Raw genomic sequence first — 12,416 nt, 5'->3', positions numbered from 1 at the left:
ACAGCGCCACCAGCAGGCCGCTCAGTATTACTTCATAAGTCATTTCCACATGAATGACAAGATTCATGTCACAGAGGTCAATACATTTTTGGGAACGAAGGCAATTAAAGGATATGGGGATAGTGCGGGAAAGTGGAGTTAAGTTAGAAGATCAGCCATGATCTTGTTGAATGGCGGAGCAGGCTTGAAGGGCCAAATGGCCGACTCCTGCTACTATTTCTTATGTTCTTATGTTCTCAGGTCACATGCATGCTAACTATGAGGCCCTGAACTCTTGGGAAGACCATTAATTGATAAAAGTTCAGAGTCCTCTCCTTTCCCTTGAGAAATAAATGAAGTGATTTCCACAGACAAACATGGCATCTGTGACTTGCTTGATCCAGCTATGAGCTGCAGAATGGCTGATGTGGCATATGTGATCACCTGGAAAACTCCTGTAGCATAGAACACCAAGTTAGTTGTAACCTTCATAATAATAGGGAGAGTGATCTCAGTGATACAGATAGTTTGCAAGTCATACAGCAGCAGCGGCAAAAGTTCTGTCACAACACCTGCAGTAAAGCAGAGACACCAAACATAGGCCTCATCTGATATGGCATGGATTGAGAGACATGATCTGTAGACCTGCGTCTGAGGGTAATGATGGCTACACACATACCACCTAAGGTGTCTTTACACCTGCAGATGCTGCCTCAAAATGACATGGTCCTCCTCTTCCAGATCATGGAAATGAATAGCAATTGACAGGGCCGGGCCCATTCACCCAGATTTCTCGGGTGTCATTTTGATCACAGCAGGTGTTAGAGCTTTAAGGAGGGGTGCAACACAGGCCACATTCAGACCGCGATTTCGCCAGCTGTGGCGAGTCTGGTGCGGCCAGAGCAGACAGTGGCCTCAGACTCCGCACCCGTGAGACCGCACCTTGAGTATTGTGTGCAGTTTTGGTCGCCTTACCTGAGGAAGGACGTTCTTGCCATGGAAGGAGTGCAGCGAAGATTCACCAGGCTGATACCTGGGATGGCAGGAATGACGTATGAGGAGAGATTGTGTTGATTGGGCTTATACTCACTGGAGTTTAGAAGATTGAGAGGGGATCTCATCGAAACCTATGAAATTCTGTCAGGCCTGGACAGACTGGATGCAGGAAGGATGTTTATGATGGCCGGGGAGTCCAGAACCAGGGGTCATAGTCTAAGGATAAGGGGTAAGCCATTTAGGACTGAAATGAGGAGGAATTTCTTCACCCAGAGAGTGGTGAACCTGTGGAATTCTCTGCCACAGAGGGCGGTGGAGGCCAGTTCATTAAATATATTCAAGAAAGAGTTGGATATATTTCTTAAGGCTAAAGGGATCAAGGAATATGGGGAGAAGGCAGGGACAGGGTACTGAATTTGGATGATCAGCCATGATCTCATTGAATGGCGGAGCAGGCTCGAAGGGCCGAATGGCCTGCTCCTGCTCCTATCTTCTATGTTTCTATGTTCATCCCGCCTCCTCCAAGTGATTTTACATTAATAGGGCTTGTTAAGCCCGCCCTGCAAAGTTCCCGGCCAATTAAAAGGAAGCGGGTCTGATGATGTCATTTGATGACGTGTCATCAGCTGGTTTCCTTAAAGGGACCATGTGCAAATTGATTTTGACAGTTGTGCTGTCAGTGTTCTACAGCATTGAGGTGCTGCAAACACTGATGAGCGGTGCACGGCTACACCCAGGCTCTCACATGACTCCCTCCATATGCTTATGGAGGGAGTCACAGCCGCAGGGAGGTTCTCTTCCCATCCAATGGGCAGAAGACACCACCTCAGGACACCAATGCAGCCTGGTTGCACATTGCACAGGAGGGCACAAGCAGGGATGTCGTCAGGAGGACCAGGCTGCAGTGTTGCAAACCTTTCAATGATCTCAGTAGATCACGAAACGTTGCCGCCAAGCCGCACTCAACCTCATCTTGCTGTGCCACTCTTCGTATCTCCATCACTCTGCCTTCCCTACCATACTCCTGCACATATTTACTCACACTAACTTACCTTGCACCTCCACCCATCCCTCTCTATCTGCATTATCACTTCCCCATCTCACTAGCCACCCCTCACACTCATCCTCATCCTACTGCAAGCATACCAACTAACAACACACAAGGTGATGAATATGAAAGGAATGGCTTGGACATTGTAGGGATGCTTTGTGGTGTTGGTGTGGGGTGGGATTCTGAGGACCAAAGTGAGATTTTTTCAAGGGCACCGATGCTAATGGAATAGATGGCAGGTGAGGTTGCGATGACAGAAGTAATCTGTCAATGTTGAGATAGGTTGTTTCAAGGAGGTGACAGTGGATAGAAAGAATACTCCAAACACTTCAAAAGTGCATAAAGCTCAAAAGTGGTTTCCAAAGCATTATTGCTCCAGCTTCTAACATTGGAAAGTGACCAGCTGTAAAATGGTAGCTTTTATACCACTTTTGCAGCTGTCACCTATTCAAAGAAATGGAGTTGTTCAGAACCCGACATACTTACCTGGCGTGATCCCCGAGCGATGGGAACCTCGTGGAAAACTTGGGAAAATGCTTTGTCCCTGATAAAATGCTGATTTAATTGCTTTAAACACACTGTTAACTACCTAAATTGCCTGACCCGCCGCTTAGTGCCGGGTCTGCAAAGTGCAGGCAGAGCCGGCATTAGGGAAACTCACAAGGAGGCGGGTTCAGAGCGGGATACCGCTCCGCTGTCAATCTTTTTGATTTTGACAGCGGACCCGCCTCCAAACCCGTCCTCTGAGCGCCGGCAAAATTCAGCCCTCAATATGAAAAACCATCATTGTACAGTTCTAACATAGTATGTAATTATCTGAAAGCAAACCTTTGGAAATGCAGCCAAAAAAATAACTTTTCCGTAATGTGGCCAATAATTATACACACTAGCTAGCTGCAGCCTCGATTAGCCCAGATTTTATGAGTGAGGCTTGACCATGATTAAAATATTTAACTCTGTGATATTGGCTGCCCGAACGCCTGACTCTCCAAGTGATAAACTTGCTCAGCAACTCATGGCACTAACAGGCAGGAAGGACCCTTCAGTAGTGATATCTAAAGGGCTCATCCACTGCACACAGATTAGTTGCTGGTTTGTTCTTTTAGGCTGCTCGTTAACTTCCGGGCGTTTTATTTACTCTGTTTTCTGACATAAAACTGAATACTGATTTCTGAGAAGGAGTTTTTCCTGCACTGTTTTTGGCTGCCTTCAAAACAGTCTTACTGCAGTTATGGGTGGTCTGGTAGGAAGAGAGGGAACAGCAAAGAAGATAGGAGAGAGCAGGAGAAGCTGGGAGGAGAAGGAGGGCACAGTGCAGGAGGCCATTCCCACAGAGGGTCTTCAGGGAGCACTTCTACCTGAACTTCTCTGAGGAGCAATGTCTCGGGCACCTTGGCTTCACAAAGGAGACTCCCACCGAACTGTGTCACCTGCTGCAGCCACAGCTCAAGTCTCGAACCAGAGCATGAACACTGTCTGTGGCTGTCAAGGTCACCGTGGCCCTTAACTTTTAACAAGCTCCTTCCCACCTGCACCAGGTGACATCAGCGACATCGCACAGTTGGCAGTCCACCGCTGTATCAGAGAGGTCACCGAGGCTCTTTATGCCAGGAGGAACACTTGCATCTCTTTCCCCATGGACAGAGCAAAGCAGAAACAGAGAGTACTCGGCTTCTCCAGCTTTGCAGGCCTCTCCAAAGTGCATGGTTCACCCACATTGCCTTGCATGTTCCCCATTACCATCATACCATCTTCCTGACTCGAAAAGGATTCCACTCCCTTAACGTCCAGCTTGTTTGCAAACAGAGGCAGTGCACCCTGCAGGTTTGTTTCCTGGCAGCAATCATGATGCATTCATCCTGCACCACTCCACTGTGCCGCCTTTGTTCCAACAAGGCTGTCGGGTTACAGACTGGCTACTGGACGACAAGGGCTATCCCTTTCAGACTTGGCTCATGACTCCTATCTGTGCCTCTCGTTGTAGGCACAGAGCCACGCTGCCACCAGAAACATCATCGAGCAGAAAGTCAGTGTGCTCACACAATGCTTCCACTACCTGGACCGTTCAGGAGGAGCTTTGAGGTATAGCCCTGAGTGGGTATCCAGATTTGTGGCCATCTGCTGCAAGCTCCGTAATGAGGGACCAGCCATAGGAACATAGCAACAGGAGTAGGCCACTCAGCCCCTCGAGCTTGTTCTGCCATTCGGTTAGATCATGGCTGATTTGTACCTCAACCCCATTTTCTTCCACGGGAGAGAAGGTGTGCAGGCAGGCTCGACCTCCTCTGGTGGCAACCTCCTGGCACATGTTGTGCGTGACCTTTTCCTACAAGGAAGGAAGCGTGTTAGTAACAGTCGTGTGCAGCGTTTAGAGAATGCGCCTGGTATGGTCGAATGCAGTGTGTAACATTTGAGATGTAGGGAAGTGAGGGTTTCAATTGTGGTGTGTGAGTATGAGAAGGAGATGGGGTGAAGTGTGGTACAGTGATTGTAGGAAAATGAAGGGAAGGGGGAGGGGAGTATTGCGAGTAGTGAGGCTGGAGGAGTGAGTAGATAGTAGAAGAGTAGTATTCTTACCTTGACAACTCTGGCGAGGGCATTTTTTTGGCATTGCAGCCATTTCCTGGGAGGTAAGCTCCTGGCATTGACCTCCTCAGTGACAGCAGAAGTGTTGCCTCGAGGGTGATTGCCCATTGGGAGGCGGGGGGGGCGAGGGGACACAGGACTGGAGCTCCCTCCTCCTCTCCACTGCCTGTACAAAGGGCCTCTAACGTGGCATCAGAGAATCTGGGTGCCCTGTCTGGACCTCTTCCAGCCATCTTCTTAAATCTAAGAAGTGTCCCTGCTGTCTGCAGCTACAGTGCACCTCCCCTTTAAGTAGTGCTGGCTGCCTTTAAAGGCCATCAGAGATGCCCGATTTTATGCCCTCCCAAACAAGCATGCAGTCACTAAATAGCCTGGGTAGTGCTGACTGCGTGCCTAAATCATTTTAATGAGGCCTCACCATGAATTTAACGTTATGCCTGGAGCCACATGAAGAGGCGTGTGCAGCCTGTTTTTGGGTGCAATCGAATTTCTATTGCAGAGACTGATCCTGATCAGTTACTACTACTCTTACATACAATAAAAGATCAGTTAACTGCTTGAAAGGTTATTGTTCTGTAAAGATTGGGTTTTTTAAAAAAGAAACTGAAAGAATAGTTAACAGATATAATTGAGGATACTCAAAGAAATGAGGGAGCAGATAGCAGCGGCACTAGCGTCCTATTATAAAAATTCAAAAGGGAATAGCGACAGAGGACTGACGAATAACAAGTTTAATTCTTATCTTCAAAAAGGGAGGTAGAACTAACCCGGGGAACAACAGACTAGATACTGTAAGTGGTAGGAAAGATACTAGAATCTTTGCTAAAAGCTCAGGTAACGAAACATCTAGAGACAGAGAATATAATAAAAAGTCAACATGGATTTCTAAAAGGAAGGTCATATTTAACCAACTTTATTGAATTATTTGAATAAGTAACACAGAATAGACTTGATCATATACAGAAATGATTTGGATTCAGAAACGCGAGGCATGGTGTCAACATTTGCAGATGAAACCTATTGGGGTTGGGGGTGGTGGGGGGGCAGGGTGCCTAGCTAATATTGAGGAGGATTGCACCAAAATACAGGAAACATAAACAGGCTTGCAGAGTGGGCAGGTAAATGACAAATTCAATTCAATATGGTGAAGTGTGAACTGGTTCATTTTGGTCGAAGGAATAAGGGGGTAACTTATTGCTTGGAAAGTAAGAAACTAAATGGGGTAGAGGAGCAAGGAAATCTGGGAATGCATACATAGAATCATAGAATCCTGATTGCTATTTTTTCCTCTTTTCCCTTCTCATTCCCAAGGACACCAATTCATACTGGGTTTGATCACAGGCAGCACGTTGGCCAGTTTGGCAAGGTACTATGCTTCGTGCATGTCCCTCGACAGAGAATGTGGGAAATCTATTCAGCTATGGAGCAGAGTCAAACCCTGTCCTCACCTGATGCCCACAGTTTTTCCATCAAATTCGCCGACTCACCAATAACCTGCCTGCTGACACTTGCTTCAATTTCTGTCAAAACCGTTGAACTCCAGACCTCATCATAGCCTTAGAATCATAGGGTGAATCTTAGCTCACAAAAACGGGTGGGTTGGGGGTCAGGTCAGAGGTTAAAATTCAAAAAATCAGTAACAGGAACCCAACCCGCCTCGAACCGGGCCACTTACCGTTTTAATGGAGGCGGGATGAGGGGCAGGCAACTAATCTGCTCACAGGAGGCGGGTTGGTCATTTAAATATTATAATGAGGCTGCGTGTCTTAATTTTAACAGTCATTATATTTTTAACTCATGTCGGCTGGGTTTCCCAGGCCTCGGGAAATCCGGCAGGTGAAAGGAGGTGAGAAGGGCTGAATCCATGAGGTAAGTGCCTTTACAGTGCTGCATGTGGGCCAGGAGGAGCAGGAGTGTTTCCTCCAGGCCCAAAAAGCTATCCAGCAACCTCCTCCCCACCCCCCACGATCTGTCTGCTCCCCATCCCACCATCGGACCTCCTGACCACCATCCCCACCTCCGAGCTAAAATCCAGGCTGTTGATTCATAGAATACAGCACAGAAGGAGACTATTCGGCCCATCGTGCCTGTGCTGGCTCTTTGAAAGAGCTATCCAATTAGTCCCATTCCCCTGTTCTTTCCCTGTAGCCCTGCAAATTTTTCCTTTATAAATATATATCCATTTCCCTTTTGAATTGAATCTGCTTCCACCACCCTTTCAGGCAGTGCATTCCAGATCAAAACAATTCGCTGAGTAAAAACATTTCTCCTCATCTGCCCCGTGTTTTTTTTGCCAATTATCTTAAATCTGTCCTTTGGTAACCGACCCTCCTGCTAGTGGAAACAGTTTCTCCATATCTACACTATCAAAACACTTCTATTAAATCTCCCCTTAACCTTCTCTGCTCTGAAGAGAACAATCCCAGCTTCTCTAGTCTCTCTACATAACTGAATTCCCTCATCCCTGGTACCATTCTGGTATTTCTACTCAGCAGCCTCTCCAAGGACTTGATATTCTTTCTAAAGTGTGGTGCCCAGAATTGGACACAATACTCTAGCTGAGGTCTAAGCAGAGATTTATAAAAGTTTACCATCACTTCTTTGTTTTTGTACTCTATGGCCTAGAAATTGGGTATAGCCCCGCTTGAGGCGTTAGAACTGGCGCTGCGCAAAGTTTATAGCCAGACGCGATATTGGGTTGCATCGCCCCCAAAGGTGATTGAGGCGCGACTTCAAACGTTGCACGGGACTCCTAAGGCACAAAACTTCCGGCACAACCCAATATCGGCGCGGACGGGCACAGCGCAGGTGCTCTCAATTACTGAAAACCACGAGACTTCCAGGCGCCGGCCGGCTCTTAAAGGGGTGGGTCAGTCAGCCTCAGCTTCCACACTCAGCGCCTTGTAGGCCTCAGAATTGGCGCAGGCCCTTCTCTGGCGCAAAAACCTTGGACCAGATGGAGAAGGTGAGACAGAGAGCAGAGCGCTTCAGCAATGAGGCTCTGGAGCAATTGGTGGCCGCAGTGGAGCGCTGTCGAGATGTTATGTACCCAGACAATGGCAGGAGGCTGAATCAAAAGGAATACCGCCGAGCTTGGAGGGATGTTTCTCAGAGGGTCAACTCCAGCAGCATGGTGACCAGGAGCCCTGTACAGTGCAGGAAGAAATTCAACGACCTCACTCGGGTCGTGAGGGTGAGTGGTGTTTATTCAAGCTTCTGAATCCCTCCATCTGCACCTGACTTTATGGCTACAGGGTGCGCGATGCCCCAATGGCCATGTGTCAGCAAGCACCCATGGCCCTTTCTGGGCACACACATGTACATTTGACTCAGGGCATCATGTAAGGGCTCTTCCACCATGGGGGGCATGAGATGATCACTCAGGGCATCATGTAATATAACTTCCCCTTCTTTCCCCTGCAGTCCAAGCTGGCGAAGAATCGCAAAGACCAGCTTCGAACCGGTGGAGGACCTCCACAAGTGGTCACTCTCACGGATCTCGAGGAGAGAGTGCACCAGATTCTTGGAGGGCGTCTGAGTGGTCCTATTACCACTGCAGCTGCCGACCCCATTGTCGACAGCGATGGTAAGGTTCTCACCTTTTACAGCTGTCTCCTTCCACTTGGTCCCCCCGCCAGCATGCTTTCTCAGTGTGCAGCCATGTCAGAGCCTTGCCGCAATCTGGCATGCCTTGCTGCCAACCTGTCCTTTTGCTAAAGCCACTCTTCCACCTCCCTGCTTTCAGATGCTGCATCACCAGCTCGGGATCCGGGCCCTGAAGCTGCCAGTGCTAGTGCCTCCGGAGGCGAGGATCAGGTGGAAGCCGCACCATCCGCAGGGGAGCCAACACATCTGCAGACTGGGGATAGTAGCTCCCTGGAGGGGAGGGGGGGGGCTCTGATGAGGAGCCAGTTGCCCGAACAAGCGGCCTGCAGCAACGCGAGGGGGGTAGGCAAGTTCGGCCACCGGCTCCCCGGAGGGCAAGGCAGGGAATGATGACTGCTGCACAGAGTGTAGAGGAGGTGCGGAGTCTGGCTGAAATGAGCACCCAGGCCCGGCTCAGGCACACTGAGCTTATGGCTGCAGTGGGGAGGATGCCTCAGTCAATAGAAACACTGGCAAAGAGTGTGCTGGACTTTGGGGCAGCAATGGAGAGGACTGTCCAGGGCTTCGGGGCAGCAATGGAGAGGACTGTCCAGGGCTTCAAGGCCGCTATGGAAAGGACTGTTCAGAGCTTCGGACAATCCCTGGAAAGGTCTGTCAAGGGCTTGTCCGAGGCAGTGGAACGGACTGCTCCGGCCTTGTCCGAAGCAATGGAAAGAACTGTCCAGGGCTTCTCTGAAGCACTGGCACCTGCCACACAGGTCCTCACTGCTGCCACGCAGTCACTTGCTGGCCTCGTCCACACCCAGATTGAGGCAACGCGAACTCTCACTGCTGCCACCCTATCTGCATCAGTTAGGATCACCCCGGGCCCTTCCAGTACCACACGAGGCCAGGAATCAGTGGAGCAGTCGATTGTGACGGCTGAGCCGAACCGGTCCCCTCAGAGAGCCAGTGTGTCGTCCGACCATGGTGCAGGTGTCCTCTCTCGGCAGGTGACCATTGCTCATGCCACCACTGGAACGTCTGCAGTGCAGCTGCCACTACCTGCAGTGCACACTGCTTCCAGCCATGCCCAGATCAAGCAGCCAGCCTCCGCACCCTCCAAGCCCAGAGGTCGTCCAGGCCGTCCCTCAGGGGCTTCTGCGATTCCAGACAGTCAGCAGGCGTCCCCCAGCCTTGACGCTGCCACTGGGGTTCAATTACGTAGGAGCAGCAGGGAGGGAAGGGGCCGACCGTGAAAGAGGAGTCGGTCTCCATCAAGGGGCCAGCAGTAGAGGGAGTTGCTGAGACGTTTCTTCTTCCAAATTCAAGGACGCCCTCACCTGTTGTGATTGTTTGTGATGGTTTGTTTAGTTTTGCGGCTTTGCCAGAGAGTTCACTGTTATTTTGTTAGTTATGGTTTCTGTTGACATGATGTTGTTATGCTGGAAGGACTTTTTTGACAATAAAGAAATGTTTTTATTTACAATGGTACTCGTAACTATTTACACTCATGGTGGCCTTCATAGGCTTTGAACGATCCGAAGTGCGCAGGACGAATGACAGCCATCATTCCGTCAGAGGGGCCTAGAACCGAGTCCTTATGAGCCTCTGACGGATGGCCTTTCCACTTTCAGGAGCCCACCCATCTTCCTCCTCCTCCTCCTCCTCATCCGCATGCTCCTCCTCCTCGTCCGCCTGCTCTTCCTCCTCCTCCTCGTCCGCCTGCTCTGCTGGACCTTGAGGGTCGGCTGGCATTGGCTGGGTTCATCGAATGGCCAAGCTGTGGAGCATGCAGCAGACGACGACGATGCGACCCACTTGCTCCGGCGAGTACTGCAGGGCTCCCCCCGAATGGTCCAGACAGCGGAAACGCTGTTTGAGCACACCAATAGTGTGCTCGACAATGTTCCTGGTTGCCTGATGGCTGCTGTTGTAAAGCTCTTCTGCCGGGGTGGCGGGCAAACGGAGTGGGGTCATGAGCCATGGGCAGAGAGGATAGCCCTTGTCGCCCAGAAGCCAGCCTCGTGGGTGAGCCGGGTCCTCAAAAAGGTCAGAAACTGAGGTCTGCCGCAGGATGAACGCATTGTGGCTGCTCCCAGGGAATTGTGCGTTGACTGCCATGATCATCTGGCGGTGGTCACAGACCAGCTGGACATTGAGGAAGTGGAACCCCTTGCGGTTGCGGAACTCCTCCGGATTCTGCAACGGCGCCCGCAAAGCCACGTGTGTGCAATCAATGGCCCCCTGCAGCATGGGGAAGTCTGCAATAGCAGCGAAGCCCTGCGCGCTCCGCCTGCTTCTCCAGGGTCATAGGGAGGGTGATTAATTGACGCCTCCTTCTATAGAGGGCAGCTGTCACTTGCCAGATGCAACAATGCACTGCAAATTGTGTTATATTCGAGATGTCCCCAGTGGCTGACTGAAAGGATCCGCTTGCGTAAAAGTTCAAGGCAACAGTCACTTTGACGGCAACCGACAGAGAGGTCCTGCACTGTAGACGCGGCTGCAGATCCTCAGCAAGCAGGTGGCACAGCTCAGTCACAACCTCCTTACCGAATCTGAGCCTTCATAGACACTGCTCCTCGGACATGGTAAGGTATGACACCTGCTGCCTGAAAACCCTCGCAGCGTATCGTCGGATTGGCCGACCTCCATTGCCCCTCCTCCTTCTGGCCAATCCTGGCCCTCTCTCCCGCCGTCTCTGTGCCCCTTCCAAGTGTCCGGCCATGAGGACGTTCCCCTCCAAAGCAGCTCCCATTGCTATGCCAGACGGGCAACACACAGTAATGTCTAGCGCTCCAACTGCTACGGACAGGCCGGCAGGTCCCAAGTCTTCGAAGGCTAAATCCGAAAAATAGTGTGCTACAGTAGTTCACCAACTCTCTCCAGCAACGAACAGAATGAACAGGCCAAGTGGCTGCAGCTTTTATACTAGAGCTGTCCCCTTTAAATAGCGCCCCCCGACTCCGAGAAGGGCCTGGGAACGTTCCATCCAACTGTCACTAATAGCGCCAGGCGGAAAGGCTCCGGGCGCCACCGAATATCCGGTCAGGGGCGCCAAAAAGGCGTTGCACACTGAAATGACGTCATTAACTGCCTGCGCACGCGGGCGCGCGCTAAGAGTTAGCGCTGGCGCTAAATGGATACGCAATAGGGGAGGTGTCGCTATCTTCATTGCGCCCGCCCGAACATTGGGTAACACCCCAATTCTTGGGCTCTTTAGGCGCTAATCGCTGGCGCAACCAACCGAATTTCTAGGCCAATGACTATTTATAAAGCCAGGATTCCATATACTTTTTAAAAATCTTTATCAACTTGTTCTGCTACTTTCAAAGATTTTTGTGTGAGCCCCCCAGGACTTTCTGCTCCTGCACCCTCTTTAAAATTGTACCATTTAGTTTAACCTCTTCATTCTTCCTACCAAAATGTATCACTTCACACTTCTCTGCATTAAATTGCATCTGCCATGTGTCTGCCCATTTCACCAGTCTGTCTCCGTCCTCCTGAAGTCTGTTGCTATCTTCCTCGCTGTTTTGTACATTTCCAAGCTATGTGACATCTGCAAACTTTGACATTATGCCTTCTGTACCCAAGTCTAGGTCATTAATATATATCAAAAAGAGCAGTGGTCCCAATACCGACCCCTGGGGGACTCCAGTGTATATTTTCCTCCAGTCTGAAAAACAACCGTTTACTACTGCTCTCTGTCTCTCAACCAATTTTGTTTCCAGTTTTTAGGCCCCATCTGCTCTCTCAGGTAGACATAAAAGATCCCACGGCACTATTTTGAAGAAGAGCAGGGGAGTTATCCCTGGTGTCCTGGCCAATATTTATCCCTCAATCAACATAACAAAAACAGATTATCTGGTCATTATCACATTGCTGTTTGTGGGAGCTTGCTGTGCACAAATTGGCTGCTGCATTTCCCACATTACCACAGTGACTACACTCCAAAAGTACATCATTGGCTGTAAAGCGCTTTGAGACATCCAGTGGTCGTGAAAGGCACTATATAAATGCAAGTCTTTCTTTTTTCTTCTATTCTGACACTGCCCCTTTAATCCCATGTGCTTCAATTTTGCTAACAAGTCTACTGTGTGGTACTTTATCAAACGCCTTTTGAAAGTCCATAGACACATCATCACCTCCTTCAACCCTCTCCGTTAATTCATCAAAGAACTCAATCAAGTTAGTCGGACACAATTTGCCTTTAACA

This window comes from Somniosus microcephalus, chromosome 9, assembly GCF_052327205.1.
Source record: "Somniosus microcephalus isolate GS21.2 chromosome 9, FLI_Smic_1.0, whole genome shotgun sequence".
NCBI lineage: Eukaryota > Metazoa > Chordata > Chondrichthyes > Squaliformes > Somniosidae > Somniosus > Somniosus microcephalus.
Note: the sequence above shows the minus strand (reverse complement) of the source record.